Raw genomic sequence first — 16,746 nt, forward strand, 5'->3', positions numbered from 1 at the left:
TTGTAACTTTCTAGACCCAGCACACACTATCTTACAATAGGGTGCTGGAGGGGTTACTCCCTTTGTCTAGTTTCTCATGTAACATGTTTATGTTAACCTTTCTGTAATTAATAGCTGGTGGAAGTGGTTTACTATTTCCTACCATTTTGTGTTTCTACCGCAGCTGCAGTAAAGTAACCATGGGTGCCCATTTTGTCAAAACAGCCCTGGTCTTCTTTTTACACCATTTCTTGTTGGAAATGTCCTTCTTGAGATTTACGCTGTGCGCCAAACCAGGTTTGGTCCCTTTGTTCTTTTTGACTTTGGCGGGATTCACCAGTGAAGCCCACCTCTGGCTCCAGAGCATTGGTTACAGCTATGCACCCAAAGGTGATTGGGCGGCTAACTGTCCTTGGAGGACAGCCACCCTGCTGTGTGATTGACAGCAGGGCTTCCAATTCATTGGGAAAACATGCATAAAGGGCAAGGTCAATTGCCCATTCATGCCGCCGACCTGCAAACCATAGTGCAGGAGTCCCCAGATGTCCTCCATCTTGTCCCCATGACTGACGCCCAGGAACAACAAGATCTGTCATATTACACCTGGAGCAGAAGCCAGCTGGAACCAGTTTCTTCAGGCCTAAGGTACTGTAAACTAAGGGCTACTTACCTTTTGTTGTGTAGCCATGCTAGCTCATAGCCTTCTGGCACCTGTATGTAATCTTAAATCTGTGTATCCTCTGTAACAGCGCCTTGATGCCTTATGGGCTGCAAGTGCGCTTAACAAATGCAAATAAAATAAATAAATAAATAGTCTCAGTCGAGACTTGTCTTGGTTGTTCTTGCAGAGTTGCTTGCAGCTTTGCTCCTCACAAGCCTCCCAGCTTGTGGCCCAACAGTGATTTCATTTTCCACAAAGACGTCTAAAACATTGTGCAAGACTTTTTACTTACCTTCAAGAAGTGCTTCAGCTCCCCTAGACTTTGCTCAATTGACACTGGGTGTCCTGGCACCCTGAAAGACTCTTATAACCTCTGACTTTGTACTATAACTATCCCTCAACAAAAGTCACACCGTCTATAACTTGTGTAGCTGGGAAAGGGTACATTTACTTTGAATTGGAGCGTTCAAAAGTACTTACCTGCTTAAGAATATTTGTTAACCATTTGTTTATTCCATAAACCTTTTTCTTTTGACACCAAACTCAGTACTGCCCTAAATGTGCCAGTGATATATTAATGTCCAAAGTGTCCTAGTTATTTAAGTCACCTCAGGGTGTAGGAAGTATCTGGGCGCCATCCCAAATGGTTATCTACTGATTTATTGAAACTGAGAGTGTGCATTTTTGAAGTATGTTTGTGTGTTACATATATTGCTCCCTTCTAAAGAAAGCTTATTCAGTTGACTGTTAAATTAATAAATAATTGTTTCATCAATAAACCTTGACTGTAAGTGTTTATTTGAATACTTGTCACTGTGAAACTCTGTGTTACAACCTTACAGCTCACATTGACTTCTCTAGAAATAAGCCTGGCTGCTCAATCACTCTACCAACTTGTGTAGTACATGCTTATACCAAAGGTTGGGTTAACTACTGCCGAGAGAGAGATGGCCGGTCACTGCCGACCTGACTGAGGAAAAAGAATGCATTGAAACGATACTGAACTCCGCTGAGGGGGGCCATGAAACCTCACGAATCTACGAGGCCCTGTTGTGAGGTACGACCAGGGGAGACCTTAAATGCAGGAGTAATGTCATGATCTCTGCTTCCAAAAGGTCAGGGTTTTCCCAACTCCCTTGGAAGCAGATCCATAACCCAGGTTCCGAGTGCCAACCAGTCCCAATTGGGACCTTTTGGACCCAGTCCTGGCGCCAGTGGCACCAGGCTCATAAATATGCCCAGTCCCAGCGCTGGAAGCGCCGGGCTCATAATGCTTGGGTGGACTTACCTGCAGCAGACCATGCTGCTTACTTGCCTGCCAGTTGAGCCTCTGATCCTCTTCTGTTTGGAACTACTTTTCCTGTTGGGTGGGGCAGGAGCCACTCCCTAGATTCAGAACACTGGAACTCTTCTGGAAAGCAGGAACTCTTTTCTTACCTAGGCGTGGCTGTGGAAGGAGACACCTAAGCACTACAGGAGGCTATTTAAACCACACCCGATGGATGAATCTTGCTTTGCGTTATTCTGCATCCTCTGCAGCAGAACGCTCATCGTGTCTTCTGCATCTGATCCTGGGCCTAAGGAAAAAGGCTTACCATCCTGAATCCAGTCTTCAGCAACACCTATAAAGACAAGAAAGAACAGGTTAGCATTACGGTCTTCAGTGACAGCTCTTCACTTACCTGGTCCATCGGCTGTCACCAACGTCTCGCGTTGCATTCCGGCATCTGAAAGACAAAGGCTTACCTACTCTTCGTGGGCTCCGGAGGTCTTCACACTGCATTCCGGCATCTGAAAGACAAAAGCTTACCAACTCTTTGCACGCTCCGGAGGCCTTCGGCGCTGCATCCCGCATCTGAAAGACAAAACAAGGTGCGTTTAAAGACATTGGGGAACTTTAATACTCACGTGCCATTACTCCTTTCCACATCTAACCCAGTGGGTATTCCGGCACCCTGCAGCCGCTCCGAACTTGTACCTGCAAAATAAAAAGACAGTTAGAGCGCATCGTGAAGCAGGCAACAAGCGCTTACTTACGTGCTTCCAGGCGCTTCTATTCATCACACGGGCTCCATCTTCAACTCACTTCAGCCCGTCATCCGCCATCGCCGGAACCCTGCAAAACAAGAAACATCATTACTAAAGACTTTAAAGACATTAGAATTACTCGAAACTTACCGTTCGTGCAGTAAACGACGGACAGCAGTCCTCTGAAGTCAAGAGGCCTGCTCCCCTTATCCAGTGAAGAAACTGGTTACAGCACCCTGCCCCGAGGCAGATGGAGAGCACGGCGTTCACTTACCTAAGGTGAGAGCGTTAACCTTTGGGGTTCTACAGGAGAAGAGAAAGGGAAGAAGAGAGAGACATTCAATAACCCAGTTCCTTAATCCCATATTTTCTATCTGCAGACATCTTACCCTTCGAGTCAGACATACAGTGCACAGAGGTCCAGCCCAAAGAGCCAGCCGTGTGTTACACATCACCTTTGAAGATACGGTATACGCCCAGTCAAGACCGGCGCCTCTACGGGAATCAGGTGAGCGTTACAGAACGCAAAGCCTACCACAAAACTCCCGTCCAGGCGCTATGGAAACCTTGGATACCGACCAGCTAGCCCAGTTACTTGGGGAACTAAGGGCAGAAGTGCATGCAGCCCGTCAGGAAACTAACGCTCTAAGAAGGGAACTGATTATTTCCAAGGAGCGAACAGATGATCTCGCTAGACAATTGCTACAGTCACAAGCCGGACAGACCCCGTTACCCGCATCTGGGGGAAATCTTCCTTCTACATCCTCTATGAATCCAGTGCAGATCAACCTACCTGGGAATGTACCTCTGGCTCCGCCCGAACGATTTTCTGGTGACCCAAAGAGGTTTGCAGTATTTATCAATCAGTGCCGGTTGCATTTCTTATGCCGGCCAGCAGCCTTTCCAACTGATCAAGCTAAAGTAGCTTTCGTGCTTTTGTACCTTAGTGGAAATGCGGCAGACTGGTCGATCCCTCTAGTAAATCAAGACGATCCGGTCCTCCATGATTTTCAAGCTTTTCAGCTCAGTATGGAAAAACTGTTCGCAAGACATTCACAGGGGCAGGCCTTGGACAATGAGCTTCTTTCGTTGCGACAAGGTAATCAAGACCTTTTGGCTTATATTGCGTCTTTCAACAGACTGATAGTGGAAACTCAATGGCCTGAGGACAAAAGGATTACGCTGTTTTATAGAGGTCTACGTGGAGAGCTCAAAGATGTGTTAGCCCAAGTAGTGAATCCCCCACAAGATTGTTCGGACTATATAGACTTAGTCGTTCAAATAGATCACAGACTGCAGAACAGGAAGGCCGATCGTTCCAAGTTTGATGCTCGAGTATTTTCCAAACCGCCAACTCCTTCCAAAGGAGTAGACTCCGGGGAACCCATGCAAATAGGGGGTCTGAAAGGTCCTCTAACACAAAAGGAGCGGGAAGGGAGAAAACAGTTGCAATTATGCCTCTATTGCGGTAACTCAGGGCACTTTCTTCGAGACTGTCCGGTGAAACCTGCCAAGAAGGCAGTAGGAGCTGCAGTTACCAAAGTTACAAACTCTGAGCAGGGAAACGACCTCGCCCGACAAGAATAGAGGTCCTCTTGCCGAGTGTGAAACCAGTTCTGTGACCTCGCATTTCGTGATACCTATGGTCCTCATTAGCCCTGATAATCCGGATCGATTACATGCAATTGAAGCTTACGTCGACAGCGGTGCCATCGGCAATTATGTGGATCATGAAATGGTTTTGAGGATGAATCTAACTCTTTGTCCCAAGGCTGTAAAGGACGTCATTACTACGTTGGATGGTACGGAGATAGCCTCCGGGCCAGTAACGCATACCACTCAAGAGGTGACGCTAGTAAGTCAAGATGGACACCATGAGCAGATCGTGTTCGATGTGATCAAGGCCCCTCAGTTTCAGATTATTCTAGGAATACCTTGGTTAGAGAAACACAATCCTCTGATCGATTGGCGAGCAAGAACGGTCCAGTTTCCAGAATGTGTCTCTACTTGCCACCCTCCACCTGGTGTTGCACTGGCAGCAATTTCTTCAGAGACTCCCCAGTTACCTCCCGAATACCTAGAATACCAAGATGTTTTCCGGAAGGATCAGGCTAACTCTCTACCTCCTCATAGGTCTTATGACTGCCAGATAGACCCGATACCTGGATCTACTCCTCCTTGTAGTAGAATTTATGCCCTCACCGAGCCTGAGAACCTTCACCTTCGACAATACCTGGATCAATACCTGGCAAATGGGTTTATTCGTCCTTCCAAGTCCCCTGCTTCTTCAGCTTTGTTCTTCGTTCAAAAAAAGGAAGGAGACCTTAGAACTTGTATAGATTATCGCTCCCTGAACCAGATCACCATTAAGAATAGATATCCGTTACCTTTGATCCCTGAACTCCTGGACCAAGTCAGAAAAGCATGCACATATACAAAGCTGGATCTTAGAGGAGCTTACCACTTGGTACGAGTAAAAGAGGGCGATGAATGGAAGACGGCCTTCCGCACCAAGTATGGGCTATTTGAATATCAGGTCATGCCCTTCGGACTTTGCAATGCCCCGGCCGCCTTTCAATATTTTATGAACGATGTCCTCAGAGAGCTCATAGATGTGTGTGTTGTTGTTTACATTAACGACATCCTCGTTTATTCTTCATCGGAATCTGAACATCGGAAACACGTGAAAATGGTCCTCGAAAGATTGCGTCAACACAAACGTTTCGCTAAGTTGGAAAAATGTGTTTTCAACGTGACTGAAGTTGAATTCTTGGGATTCATATTATCACCTGGCGGAGTGCGTATGGATTCAAAGAAGGTCGATGCAGTTCTCAAATGGCCATCACCATCCTCCGTAAAAGGTGTGCAAAGCATGTTAGGCTTCGCTAACTTTTACCGCAGGTTTATCCCCGAATTCTCTCGAATAGTCCAGCCCATCACTGCCTTGTTAAAGAAAAACAAACGTTTTGAATGGTCTACCAAGGCGGAACAAGCTTTCCAGGATTTGAAGACTAAATTTATCTCTGCACCAATCTTAAAACACCCTCGCCCCGAACTCCCCTACATCGTGGAAACTGATGCTTCAAGCCTTGCTATGGGGGCAGTTCTATCACAAAAGGACCCGGTAACCAATCAGTTGCATCCCGTGGCATTTTGGTCCCGCAAATTCTCGCCTCCTGAAATCAATTACACGATTACTGACAAGGAACTTCTGGCTATCAAGTCTGCCTTTAAGGCTTGGCGGCATTATCTGCTGGGGGCCCGACACACCGTTACTGTGATTACGGATCACCGAAACCTGCAATATTTGAAAACCGCAAAAGCCCAATCCTCTAGACAACTCCGTTGGGCATTATTCTTTGCAGAGTTTGACTTCATAATTACCTATCAACCTGGTACAAAGAACGGTAAAGCTGATGCCCTTTCTCGGATGGGAGTGGAAGAACACTTGATCAACCCTAAACTTGTACCAATCATTCCCGAACAAAGAATTCTGGGTGTAATCGCCACAGAATCCATAGAGGAAGTTAAGGATAAAGCCAGGCAACTTGTAACTCCAGCAGACATACAGAATTGGCATCTGCAGGGAAAGGACTTTGCAGTAAAGGACAACTTATTGTATTTCCAAGAACGATTATACCTACCCAGCACAGATTTACAGAAAAAAGTAATCTCTTGTTATCACGATTCTTTAATGGAAGGACATCCCGGTATGGCCAAGACCTCAGAAAAGATCAAGCGCTACTTCTGGTGGCCGTCTTGGAAAAAAGATATCAGAGATTTTATAATGTCCTGTGGAGTATGCGCCCAAAACAAGAGTCAAAAGGAAAGACCAGCAGGCCTCTTACGCCCTATTGACATCCCACCTCGCCCTTGGCATACGCTTTCTATGGACTTCATCACCGATCTACCTCCATGCTCCGGATACAATACGATTCTAGTAATCGTGGACTTATTCTCCAAGATGGCGCATTTCATTCCGCTCAAAGGCTTGCCAACAGCAGCAACTCTGGCCCGAGAATTTCTCGAAAACATCGTCCGACTGCACGGTTTTCCTTCGGTTCTAATTTCGGATCGAGGTAGTCAATTTATTTCTCATTTTTGGCGAAGTTGCTGTCGGTCGGCTCAAATTGATGTGAGACTATCGACCAGTCACCACCCTCAGACCGACGGACAAACCGAGAGGACCAATCAAACTCTGGAACAGTATTTACGCTGCATGCTGCAACAAACTGAAAAAACTTGGAAAGACATCCTTTGGATAGCCGAATATGCCTACAATAACTCTGTCCATTCGGGAACTGGGAAAACCCCGTTTTTTCTTTTGTACGGCAGTCACCCTCGAACCTCGGAGTTGGATCCCCTCCAAGATCTTGAAACACCAGCAGTAGACTACCTGCATTCTACAATCACCCAAGCCTTTAAGGAAGCTGTTTCTCACCTTCAAAGGGCTAAAGAACAATACAAGAAAGGAGCAGATCAACATCGGAAGGAAGCCCCTCAATATCAAGTAGGGGATCAAGTCTGGTTATCCACCAAATATCTACCTCTAAAAGGGCCACGCACATTCAACCCAAGATACCTTGGTCCCTATTCCATCACTACCATAGTAAACCCAGTAGCGGTGAAGTTGGACTTGCCCCCGCACATGAAGATACATCCGGTCTTCCACGTCTCTCTATTAAAACCTGTGCAACCTCAAACCCGACTAACTAAATCTCCAAAACCTATCCTAGTTGATGGAGAATTCGAGTTTGAAGTCAAAAGCATTCTGGACTCCAAGATCTCCAAATCTAAACTATTTTACCTAATTGACTGGAAAGGCTACGGCCCCCAAGAGAGATCCTGGGAACCTGCTGAATATGTCCACGCTCCTCGCCTAATGAAAAGATTTCACCGAACATTTCCTGACAAGCCAAAACCCCCGGAGAAGCCCGGTTTGGGAGGGGCCTTGAGGGGGGGTACTGTCATGATCTCTGCTTCCAAAAGGTCAGGGTTTTCCCAACTCCCTTGGAAGCAGATCCATAACCCAGGTTCCGAGTGCCAACCAGTCCCAATTGGGACCTTTTGGACCCAGTCCTGGCACCAGTGGCACCAGGCTCATAAATATGCCCAGTCCCAGCGCTGGAAGCGCCGGGCTCATAATGCTTGGGTGGACTTACCTGCAGCAGACCATGCTGCTTACTTGCCTGCCAGTTGAGCCTCTGATCCTCTTCTGTTTGGAACTACTTTTCCCGTTGGGTGGGGCAGGAGCCACTCCCTAGATTCAGAACATTGGAACTCTTCTGGAAAGCAGGAACTCTTTTCTTACCTAGGCGTGGCTGTGGAAGGAGACAGCTAAGCACTACAGGAGGATATTTAAACCACACCCGATGGATGAATCTTGCTTTGCGTTATTCTGCATCCTCTGCAGCAGAACGCTCATCGTGTCTTCTGCATCTGATCCTGGGCCTAAGGAAAAAGGCTTACCATCCTGAATCCAGTCTTCAGCAACACCTATAAAGACAAGAAAGAACAGGTTAGCATTACGGTCTTCAGTGACAGCTCTTCACTTACCTGGTCCATCGGCTGTCACCAACGCCTCGCGCTGCATTCCGGCATCTGAAAGACAAAGGCTTACCTACTCTTCGTGCGCTCCGGAGGTCTTCACACTGCATTCCGGCATCTGAAAGACAAAAGCTTACCAACTCTTCGCACGCTCCGGAGGCCTTCGGCGCTGCATCCCGCATCTGAAAGACAAAACAAGGTGCGTTTAAAGACATTGGGGAACTTTAATACTCACGTGCCATTACTCCTTTCCACATCTAACCCAGTTGGTATTCCGACACCCTGCAGCCGCTCCGAAGTTGTACCTGCAAAATAAAAAGACAGTTAGAGCGCATCGTGAAGCAGGCAACAAGTGCTTACTTACGTGCTTCCAGGCGCTTCTATTCATCACACGGGCTCCATCTTCAACTCACTTCAGCCCGTCATCCGCCATCGCCGGAACCCTGCAAAACAAGAAACATCATTACTAAAGACTTTAAAGACATTAGAATTACTTGAAACTTACCGTTCGTGCAGTAAACGACGGACAGCAGTCCTCTGAAGTCAAGAGGCCTGCTCCCCTTATCCAGTGAAGAAACTGGTTACAGCACCCTGCCCCGAGGCAGATGGAGAGCACGGCGTTCACTTACCTAAGGTGAGAGCGTTAACCTTTGGGGTTCTACAGGAGAAGAGAAAGGGTAGAAGAGAGAGACATTCAATAACCCAGTTCCTTAATCCCATATTTTCTATCTGCAGACATCTTACCCTTCGAGTCAGACATACAGTGCACAGAGGTCCAGCCCAAAGAGCCAGCCGTGTGTTACACATCACCTTTGAAGATATGGTATACGCCCAGTCAAGACCGGCGCCTCTACGGGAATCAGGTGAGCGTTACAAGTAAGTGGGAAACAGAACTGGGCCTTGTTTTTGAAGACAAAGATTGGGGTGATATAACCCACTACCATAAGAAAGTTTCCAGAAACGCCCGCTTGCAGCTTATCCAGCTCTACATCACCAATAGAGCGTACCTCACACCTGAAGCCATATCCAGATTCACAGGTGCTGGAACCCAATTATGCCCCAAATGCAGTGAACCTAGGGCAGGAATGACTCACATGTTCTGGGGCTGCCCAGTGATTAGGGAGTTCTGGTCACAAGTGAAGGACAGAGTGGCCGGCGCAGACATCGAAGTTGAGGTGAACGAGCCTACGGCCTGTATCCTGGGCAGATATAGGCGAAACATGAAGAACAAACCCCTAACCAAACTCACAGATCTTATTTACATAACGGCTAAAAGACGTATTGCCATGGGGTGGAAAAGCCCCAGAGGTCCACATTTGCCCCTATGGTGGGGAGACCTTACGAAGTGGATTACAGCTGAAAACACGGCGTGTGAAACGGCTATCCATGTGCAAAGACTAGATTCCAGCGAGGAACTATACCATTGGGTGGCCCTGACGGTGCCCTTGCTCCACCCTGAGGTGGATGATATTGAGCGGAGTGGAGAGGGTTTCCCGGACACGGGCACGGACTAGAGAGGAACAGTGAACTAACCTTGGTCTCGGGGTGGGAGGAGGGTGGGGTAGGGTTGTGGTTATTACCTTGATATGCTTGACCAATCTCTAATGATATCGTTTTTTTGTTACCTCATGTTATTAAAACAATGAACACATTTTTTAAAAACTACTGCCGAGAGGACACGACTGGTGCAGTCTCCCATGGGGTACTGCATACAATCTTGCCTAACATGGAGCATTGGTTTTGTTTATATTCATTAATGAGGAATTCTAAGGATTTTTAACATCAACCTAGGATGAAAACTTTTGTTCCGATATATTGATGTAATGGAAATAAAGATATGGCACTCGAATCTCAGGTGAGGTTAGTTTGCTAAATCATTACTAGCAGCAATGCAGGCTGAACACCGGAACAGACAGTCGACAATCCCCTAGACATCCCACCGCTATGTTATCCCATCTCCCTAACAGTAGATTTGCATAGCATTCTCACTACTCTTACTTTAATGGACAAACATTAGATTCTACGACCTCACTAAGGAGGGTTTCAACCTTTCCAATTAGTGCAAACTCAGACACTCAAGGTAATGTCTCCCGTCTTTAAGATGTAACATGGTGCCACTAATGCAATTAAGACTCACACTCCTCTATGATTTATTTGAAGCAACTTCTGTTTGTGAGATATAGAAGAATCTTTGGCAGTGTAGAGCCACAACATTAGTTGCCAAGTTTTATCTCTCGATCCTGACTGCAAGCATATAGCTTAAAATTGAGTCTCTATGAGTTATACTAGGACTAGTACTGAATATGGTGGTCTATTTTTATTTAAATCAATACCTTTTGTATTTTCTGAAATGTATAAAGTGATTTTGCCAAAGCGCAGAACAAACAAAGCGCTACAAAATTCATGGGGCAGATGCATTAGAGTTCAGAAGTACCATATAGAGACTAAAGATCCGAATTAAACAAAGAGAGTTTGAGGGAGGAACGCAACAGATATGATGATGGGGAATATCTAATATCAAGAAGAAGAGAATTCTAGGGCTTAGGAGCCAACAGGGAGAAAGACCAGAAACACGACTGGGCACATGGAGACTTTGGAACAGACACTAAGAACTGGTTTCCAGAGCAAAGAGACCGAGAGGGGTTATGAAATGAAAGTAGGGAGGATAGATAGGGAGGGCCAAGATCATGAGTGCTTTTATAAAAAATTGTAAGAAAGTGAAAAAGTATGGGGTTGTTGAAGGAAAGCCCGTAAAGAGAACGGAGAGAGAAGGAAACAGAGGTACAGGTGGAAAACAGACAGGTAGTGAAACTAGCTGAGTTTAAGATAGAATGTAGAGGGGAAAGACGGTAAGAGAGAAGACCGAAAAGGAGGAAAGAACTGTCTAGTTGAGAAAATACTAGGGTGTAGATAAGAGGTTTTGTAGCATGAAAAGTCAAGTGAGCCCAAGCTTTGAGATTATGGTAAAGCTTGACTCTGCAAGTCCTGGCAATTGAAGAGACATGATGAGTCAAAAAACAATAAAAGTTTTGTGCAAGGGGTTTCAAAGAGATAGAGCAGGGGGGAAAATATATGTCAGGAGGGGCTAAAGGAGGGGGACATTGAAAGAAGGAAAGAAGGGAATTTAAGTTTTTAAAGAGTTTAGGTGAAGGAAGTGATCATTCATCCAAGATTGGACCACTTAGAGACAGGACGAGATAGTTGAGTAAAGTTCCTGGACAGAATCTATTTTGGTGACTGTGCACAAGAAAGGCCCAAGAACCCTAGCTGCTAACTACCGCCCTATCGCACTGTTGGACATCCCAGCGAAAATGTTTTTGACTTTAATTTTAAGATAGCTAACTGAGTGGGCAAAAAAGGGGGGAGATTTGAGTTGTTTCAGACGAGTTTCTGTAAGGGGACAGGTACTCATATAAATGCCTTTATTTTGAGTTTGTTAATGCAGGAGGCCATCGTGAAGTCAAAACCGATATATCTGGCTTTTATAGGCTTCTCCATGGCCTTCAATTGCTTAGACCGGCATCTTTTATGGTGTAAGCTGCGAGAGGGGGTTGAGAAGGAAGCTTGCTCCAAATGGTAATAGCACTACACACAAGTACAATAGCGAGAGTCAGGCTGAATAACCAGAGTATGTCATGATTACTTATTTATAACATGCTTAATACCCAGAGATTTCTAAGCACAGACACAGGGATCAAACCTGGGTTTCTCAGCATCGTCTTGCTTCAAAGGCGAGCACGTTGCCCCTGAGCTATCCTCCCGAGACCCTGAGCTCTCCTCCCGAGACAAAGTATAGGAACTGCTGAGATACGAACTCAGGATCTCCTGTTTGCCAAGAGTTATCGTCAGACAAAAATATTCAACACTGTACATAATAACAAGCAAGACTTTCTTTTTATAAAATTCCAAAGTCGAGACAAAGGAAATTGACCAAACCTTCAGGTTATAAGAGTTGCCTGAGCTGCTAATGCAGACATTTTTACCGATAGTGAGCCGCCAATTCTGTCTGAGCACGAAGATCTGTCACACAGATCCCCAAGTATGTGAAACTTGAGACAGACTATATTTAAAGAAACCCCAGGCTCCATGCAAAGGTCTTATACTTTTGCCTCATTCCGGGTCTAAACAGGAACACTTTAGATTTTGAAGCGTTTATGATCAAATTGTTCGACCTGTCATACACATCCAACGCCTTCAGCTTACGTTCCAAACCAATTGGTGTCTAGTCAAACATTGCCAGGTCGTCGGCATATAATAAATAATGCAAATGAGACTTTGCGAAACGTGAGGGAAAACAGCTGACATTCTTAAATGCCTCATTAATATCAGAGAGAAGCAGGCTCAAAAGCGTCGGTCCCAGATGGGTGATGTTAACTTACGTAAGGTTCTGAAATTGAAGAGGGGAGTTCCAGCAGCCAATTCAGTATGAGTTAGGGTTGTACTCAATTATTCTGTGGAAAGCCCTCTCCCTATTAAGTAAGATCTCAGACGCTGAGGAGGGTACTATATGGTGGGAATTAAAAATGTTATCAGAAAAGGGTTATTGGCCTTCCCTTAACGTAGGCATAAAAGAGTGTAAGAAAATATGTATGGAATATTCTTTATCTAATGATGTGATCATGAGAACCCAATGAAAGCAAAGGGAAAGCTTAGGAAATGGATTGGATCCACACTATTGAGAAGGTCAGGTCATACCGCCTGTATGGGTATTTTCTGTTGGATCTGAGGCCATATGGGGTGGCTCCTGCATTTTAATCTGAATCACCAAGTTTAAAGTTGCACCCAGATTATGCATCTGAGATTAAACCTTTTGTCAATGAGGGAGATCAAAGGTATTAGAGATAACATACCTCAGGGTGAAAGGACTTGTAGAGTCGAACGCAGTCTAAGGCAGTTGCTCTGTTTTTTCCTGCTGTGAACCTGCTGAACGCTGTACCTGTGTCTGTCATCTGTGACCATTGTGTAAGTGGGGGCACCCACTTCCACTATTAAATCAGACTCCTCCCACGGAGCGGGCCGCAGAGTGGATTGTAGAGTGGAACGCAGTCTGAGGCAGTCGCTCTGTTTTTCCCTGATGTAAACCTGCTAAACGCTGTACCTCAGTCTGTCATCTGTGACCATCATGTAAGTGGGAGGACCCACTTCCACTATTAAATCAGACTCCTCCCGCCAAGCGGGCCGCGGAGTGGACTGTAGAATGGAACGCAGTCTGAGGCAGTCCGGGGCAGATCAGAATGGAGTAAGAAACACTTCTACAGAGTGGCCGCCTTTGCCTCACTGAGCCAGAGCCGTGTCCTTTATTCGCCCCACAACCTGCCGCAAGCACACCTGCCGTGTCTGCCACTCCCCCCACCACCCTTGCGAACAGGTAAGAGTGAGGGGAGAAAGCTGTGGGCATTAGAGGAGACGCCGCGCCTGTATGAAAACAAACAAGCTCCTGTCTCGGACCAGAAAGGCAAGATTGAGGCGGTAGTGAAGCTTACCTTGCCGAACTCAACACCCACGATAAATGTGCCAAAACGAGGCACCTACTGAATCTTCTGGTCTCCGGCAACCGTATCACAAGCCCTCACGATAGGGTAAACCCCTGCCTTGGACTCTCCGCTATAGCAAAGGGGGAAAAGGAAGTGATACCACACAATCCCCCAACGTGTGTGATGAAAGACCAACAGAGCGGTGAACTGACAGGGGAGGTGCACACCCCGCTGTGTTGCCCCGCGCCCCGGGTGGAAATGTCAGTTAACATCGAAGTACAACGAAGGTGCGAGACGGTTGACCTAACCTCCCTTAGGTAGGAGGGTTACAACGGCGGGTGCGCCGATCCCCTCCCGGACATTGAAGATGCAGAAGTCTTCATTGAGTCACCATCTCCGGAAGGCATCAACGAAGCAAACATCGAAGGGCCAGGAGAGATAAAGCTGGGACAGGAACCTCGCACGACAATGGGAGTGAATCAAGAGCCTCTTGAAGAAATAAATGAGTCAAATGAACTATGCGGTTCAGAGTTGGAATGTACTAGCCCCATGAGGGGTTCCTCACCAACCTGCCAGAAACTAAAGAAAGCCTTTGCAACGGGACATAAACTTCCTGCAGCGCAACTAAAGAAAGGCAAAAAAAGAGGAAAAAATGCAAGTAGAACTAAACGTGACAGAAATAGAGGGTCACAGTGTCTAACTCATCAGGAACATGCTATATCCTCCACTTTGGAAAACATTAAAAAAAAAAAACTATTGGGAAGAAATTAGCTTGACATGGAAATCTCTGATGCTGAGCTGATTGAGGGTGTGGAATCATTGGGTGTCGCCGAAGTGACAATCCATTCACCCCAGAACTCGAAGAAAGAGGAAATGCCCCAGGGAAAACACCAAATGGCGGAACCCCAATAAGATGTTCCGTCCGAGAATGAGCCCACATTGGCCCCCACCAACTAATTTTTGCCATCACAAAGATGCCATTTTGGGAAGGCAGGCATAGAGAAGCCAACAGAACAGGCCTTGGTCTGCAGATCTCCCATGAACCCAAGCAAGGTCTTGCAAGTCGAAGGACCAGCAAAGGGAAAGCCAAACAACCATAAAGGACTTGGATGGTCGGATCCGGTAAAGGCAAATTACAACAACGATCTAACGCGAAAGATAATCGCGGAAGGCCTTAATACCGACCGTTTAATTAATAGAAAGAAATCGGACCCTACTCCAAAACGTATGTGGGACCATTCGTCACCTGTTGAGGCGATTGACATCTCAAAAGAAAAGAGCCTCAAAAAGTAGCATTATGGAACAATCCAGAGTTCATGGGAAAAGACTCAGCCTGGATTCTTCGCCCCTACAAGGACAACTAAATGAATGAACTCCGACCAACAGATGTCTGAGTGAGATCACCATACCGTCAATAAGAGAGACACCAGCTAAAAAACCTGACCTCATGTCACTTATGTCAACAGTGACTATTGCTCTGGCCCCATTCTGCAAGCTTTACGAAGCACTTCACAAAACTTTGAAAGATCATACCTCTCTCATGGCCATAATGCATACTAAAATGGCCAAATTGGAAGACCACATGGTGAAGGAAAAGGATGAATTGTTGCTGAGTGGGCCCAAAACAACGTGGCCATACAAACTGATCCAATCCCAGAGGATCCCCCAACCCAAATACGAAAGCTAAGCACACCCAAATGGAAGAAGGGAAAGAGGAGAGTCGAATGGTGGCGGCTGTGCCAGCAATTGAAATAAGTAAGCCCAAGACGGGGAATCTCCCGAATAGTTATGGCTCAAAATTGGAAGACCCAACGAGACAAAGAAATAACAAGAGATAAAAGGAATCATTAATTGGTTAAGCAACAACAGAATTCCCATCACAATTGAGCCCCAAAAAACAACAGGGGAGGGACAAACTTGGGGTAGCCTCTTATGGTATTTTTTCTAAAATCTTGTGTGGCTCTCGAGCAGACGGCAAGAAAAAGAATGCGGCCAGAACACCCCTTAAAGAGGGCAACAAAGCAGACTCTCGACAAATTAAGCCAACTAAACCCTCAGTGGTTCTACGAGTGGCCTGGCGTGACACCTATAGCTCAACAGAGGCCTGAGGAAGAGCCTGAGGAAGAACAGAGATCATCATTGACGTCTAGTGAAGGAGACAAATCGATAGACCTTATGGATATGAGTTTGTACACCGTTGAGGATTCGGAGTCGGAGCTGATTGCGCATCCCAAAAAAAAAAGAAAAGAAAATCCAGCAATTGCTTACTCCGTAGTTGTGATTCCCAAAGCAATGCAACACTCCCCTCTCTTCCTGACAATGGATGAAAAGTGTAAACTAATAAATAGCAAAACCAGGGAGCGGAGTAGGACGGCAAGATCGGGTCGAGACGAGCCGAGGCGACCTTCAATGGCCAGAGACCCGACTGACCAGAGGAGCAAGAGGAGTAGATCCCCTTCCATCTCAAAGGATCTAAGGAAGATGGACAACAACAAACAAGTACGGCGTAGCAACACATGATTGGGAAGGTCTATTATAGACACCAGAACTTTCAAGCTGGAAAGAGCGATCCTTAAAAAAGACAACCTAATTCTGAACCAGAAAACACTGCTAAGAATATGCGACCATATAGCCATGCTAAGGCATCTCCACTCGTATGACATAAAAATCATTGAACCAGTCTACGAAGAGCGTAAAGACGCATCATACCTCCCATATAACCTCATCAAAAGTGAAGCAACTAATGTGGGGAGCCGCAAAAATAATTTCCGATCACTGTGTTATAAACTCAGTGACGTGAGTCGGACAGTCCCCAAAAATCCTCAGAACTAACGGGACAAGATCAAACACAGGACGGAAAGTATAGAGAGGCGAGTGTCTGCTAACCAAAATCTTCCGCCGACAAAAACTGCAAGATGGGTGAAGGAAGATGAGAGACGAGTGGCACAACATAACAGGAGAGTCGAGAAGGTCCCCAAGATGTCACAAGTGAATAGCTCCCCCATGAGGGCCCAAAAACGCAACACTCAACAGACAATGAGGAGTGTTGAGTTCAAG

The sequence above is a fragment of the Ambystoma mexicanum genome, chromosome 6q (genome assembly GCF_040938575.1).
Source record: "Ambystoma mexicanum isolate Mex_15411 chromosome 6q, UKY_AmexF1_1, whole genome shotgun sequence".
In the NCBI taxonomy this organism is placed as follows: domain Eukaryota; kingdom Metazoa; phylum Chordata; class Amphibia; order Caudata; family Ambystomatidae; genus Ambystoma; species Ambystoma mexicanum.